Below are 5,000 nucleotides of genomic sequence, written 5' to 3'. Positions count from 1 at the left end.
TCGAGGCTTAACCTACATCTACGTTGCACGTACCTCAGTGCTTGCGTGTATGTATGTACAAACACAATACTTATGTGTATGTGTAGATATATATATACACACATATATATATATACATATACACATACATATGCATATATAAAGAGAGAGAGATGAACGTGTGGAGTGATGACGTATTTTATGTGTGTGTATGTGTGTGTAACTGTTTATGTGCGTGCGCGTGAACGTGTATGTATATGACTATTCAATTCCGAATTTTAACTATATATATATATATATATATATATATATATATATATATATATAGCGCGTGCGTGCGCAAGCACACAGCCATACACACATAGGTATGTAGGGGTCCCTTCCTTTGGTTGCTTCTCATCCGCAGCCAGGTGAACGGATATGTGAAAATCTGATCCACACACCACTTGATACTACATATGTTTATATTCTTTTTATGGGAAATAGATTCCGCACGATCTTCCCTCTTGATGTAATTCTCCTCCTATACTACTGCTGTTGTACTTCTCATCGGATTCCAGTTGTGTGAGAAGTGAGAAGAGAATTAAAGATTTATTTGAAGAACTGCTAAAGACATAATATATCTCTCATCGTTGAGTAAGGAGTAGAAAGTTTATACACATGAGAATAACTGCAACCTTAATAGCCTCAGTAGCTTCAAACCTTACGTTGTCAGAACATCGACTTCAATTATTGTCGACATGTAATGTGTAACTATGCCCGGAACGTGAAACCAAACGCTATTGCACCAAATCCAGCGCAAATTTACACGCACACATGCTCATACACACAGACGCATGTATGTATGTATGTATGTATGTATGTTAGAATGTATGTAGCTGTGTGGTAAGAATTTCGCATCCCAAACTGAAAGTACCAAGTTCAATCCCCCCAGCAATGCAACTTACATAGGTGTCTTCACCTGTGGATATATAATCAGGTATATTTTTATGTATGCATTTATTTATCTTTCGCTCTCTGTTGCCTACTTTCTCTATTTCTATCTCTGTGTGTCTATATGTGTGCGTATACATTTACAATTTATATATATATATATATATATAGGTATGTATATTCTATAAAAGTAAAACATTATATATATATGCATATACATATATATATATATATATGTTTGTGTGTATGTGAGTGTGTGTATACTCAAACGCATATATATAATTTTATATATATATATATATATATATATATATATATATATATGGAGAGAGAGAGAGAGAGAGAGAGAGAGAGAGAGAGAGAGAGAGATAGTTTAATAAGATATGTAACATCGCAACTACAATCATATATTTGTTTTCACAAATCCACGCTATTTTGTTTTAATTCCCTTTAAAAACAAATCGAGACATCGACACACATAATACACCTTCTCATGTAAATTGTCGTCCACCTGCTTTAATTCGGCCAAGGTAACTAACCAGTCAAGCTTTGACGACAAGACAGCTTTGTAAACATCAATATAATAATAAATCTGTGCACGATTTGTTGTTCTAACTTGTCTCACCCAAGACATTTTCAGTTATAAATAGCACAAACAACATGTTATAATGAAGTGATAATTTAAAAGAGACGATAATGACAGAACGACGAAAATAAACACGTTGAAACAGGTAAGCATTATAAGATAAAAGGAATTGAGGCCATTGAGGCAGCCAAAACAAATTCCTAACGACATGAAACTTCTAATTAGTGTGTCTCTATAATTGGAACATATTTAATGCTTAGATATTTCAATTATCTCAAGGAGGAATGGTAGAATCGGTAGTTCTTTGGATAAAATGTTTAACATTATTTAGTTGCATGTCTTATTATTCAGAATTCATATCTCATCAAATGCGCCTTTCACCTTCAACCAGTTCGAATCGATAAAATCAACTCAGTGTAATGTAATAATTATTAAAGCCAACGTCAATTCAGGCTTTTTGCCAATGTTAGAAATAATTATTACAATTCAAAAAGGCGTCACCTAAGAGAAGCAGATAGTGTCTAAGAGCATGTTTGTGAAAAATATAAAAGAAATATGGTTTTATAAAATACTATACAATATAAAATCTTAATCCATTAAAATTAACTCTACTTGAAGAGGCGGCATTATAGTTACTAAAAGGCACAGAAAGTATCAAAGTGCCGCATTAAGTAGGCAATATTTTTTTTTTAAATTTAGGTTGCTGTCTCGTCGACAATGATTTTGCCCGTCATCTTATACGTATTGGTTAGTTGCAGAATACTGCCGAATGAAACAAACCCGACCCTCTTGAATATTTGGAAAACTTCATTAATTTTAGAATCATGGGGGAATCTCGGAATCTGACAAGCAAAATATCTGGCGGTAATTAACTTTGTTCATTTATGTCTGAGTTAAACACCTCCAGAAGATATTTATCTTCACACACACACACACATGTATATATATGGGGGGGGGGGGTCGTACACACATATATGTGTGTGTGTGTGTGTGACTTTTTGTTTTGTTCGTGATTTCCTCCACCTCTGTTTGACAACCGGTGCTGGTGTTTCTATCTGCCCGTAACATAACGGTCCGGCAAAAAATGACCGATGGAATATTGTACCAGGCTTAAAACATATATATGTACTAGTGTCGATTTATTCGTCTAAAAAAATCTTTCGAGGCTATGCTTGAGCTTGGCCGAAGATTAATAAATAAATAAATAAAGGATAAAATTCTATGTAGCATCACCTTAAACTTAGGATCAGTAAATCGTTGGCTAAAACTTCTTAATCAATATTTAGTTTTGTGCTTTTAAATTGAGAATTCCAATCCCGCCGCCCGCAACATTGGTTTGCCCCTTCCAAAATTCAATAGAAAGCTTTGGATTTTGTAGACGGAAACTGAAAGAAGCCCGTCACATATGTGTGTGAGTGTGTGTGTATGTCTGTGTTTGTCCCCCTCCCATCGCTTGACAACCGATGCAGATGTGTGTGTGTCCGCGTGTGTATACACACACACACACACACACACACACACATGCACATTTATTTATACATTGATGTATGCACATACATATGTATGATTCTGTAAGTGTATGAGTGTTTTTTGTGCTTGTATTGGCGTGTGTGTGTGTGTGTGCATGTTAAAACCTGTAATCAGAAGGTGAAGATGAATCACAAGATGTTGCTACAAACGATATAAAATCCGTTGTTAAATTCGAAGAAAACTAATTGAAATCAGAAACCGAACGAAAGCCTGAGTTTAATGAACTGTTCAAACAATCATCATGGCAGAGCGCTCTTTGATATCCACGTAGATCCAGCAGAAATTGAACTCGCTCCTCCAAAATGGAGGCCATGAAGATTATACACTATGCATAGGATTTCATGGCAATGCTGTTAGGTTTTCTTTAAAATAAATGTACGTGACCAGGCACCGCTTCTAATATTTATACAACCGTACATTTTTTTTTTCCACATTGTTCTGCAAAGAAATGTATTCGTACACTATTGTATAATTGTGTGTACTCTCTGGACTGTGAGTATTTGTTAAAGATAGTAGTGTACTGGGTGAACATATTATATTTGATAGTTGTTTCTCTGGATAAAAACAACAAGACTTCGTGTCGTTATTGTTTATTATTATTTTCTCTTTCCAAACGTTGGTTCTAAAGAAAACAAGGCCGCTGCACATCAACCCACCTCACCACATCTGAAACCTCATCAATAACCCGCTGAACACACACTCACGCACACACACATTTGCACACAGATGCGTTTCAGAGCGTGTAAGTATGTGTATGCGTTTATATTACCATGAATACATATACACACGCACGCATATATATATATATATATATATATATATATATATATATATATATATATATATATATATATATATATATATATATATATATATATATATATATATATATATGATGCATACATACACAGATAAATACACATATACATGCATTCAGTTACACGCACACAATACCTCGAATAGTAATTGTCTTCCCTCTCTCCCAATCTTTTTTCTCTTTCCTTGACTCTTCCTATATCTCTCCCTATCTCTCTAGAGTGGTATATATGTAACTATTTATTGTATGTTTGTATGTATGAATATATTCATACACACACACATCAACGTAAGTCAATATACTTATCTATATATATAATGCATATATATGTATATACATAGACACATATGTACACAACACATGGAGGAGTGTGTGTGTGTAATATATATATATATATATATATATATATATATATATATATATATATATATATATATATCACTTCGTCGGTTGCGACGACGAGGGTTCCAGTCGATGCCATCAACAGAACAGTGTGCTCGTAAAATAAACGTGCAAGTGGTTGAGCACTCCACAGATACGTGTACCCTTAACGTAGTCCTCGGGGACATTCAGCGTGACACAGAGCGTGACAAGGCTGGTCTCTTTGAAATACAGGTACAGCAGAAACAGGAAGAAAGAGTGAGACAAAGTTCCGTCGCCACCATTCCCTTGGGTGTTTTCGCTCAATAAACACTCACAAAGCCCGGTCTGGCAATCGAGACCACGATCTTACAACCGGGAGTTCACTGCCCTAACCACTGGGCCATCACACACACACACACACACATATATATTTGCTATCAATCCACACAACACAAATCTTATACATATACCTACAAGAAATTACACAAATACACTCTGTATATCTTCCAGTCATACATACACAAGAATCACATTCGTTCATACTTTTATACATACGTAAATGTGTGTGTTTGTGTACTTAGACAACCGGACAATGTAGAATTCATTTACCCAATCATTCCTCACTGTCTGTCTGTCTGTCTTTCTCTCTCTCTGTTTCTCTCCCTCCCTCTTAGAATAACTTTCAATCTCGGTGTAACTTTTAATCTTTCACGCATAAGTTCAAACTCCTCACTCGCCATTATTTACTCAGTCGTATTTCTTCCTTTTCTTTAATTCCCAATTCCAGAAATG

This window comes from Octopus bimaculoides, chromosome 6, assembly GCF_046866305.1.
Source record: "Octopus bimaculoides isolate indiv1 chromosome 6, ASM4686630v1, whole genome shotgun sequence".
NCBI classification, from domain to species: Eukaryota; Metazoa; Mollusca; class Cephalopoda; order Octopoda; family Octopodidae; genus Octopus; species Octopus bimaculoides.
This window is presented reverse-complemented; position numbering follows the sequence as displayed.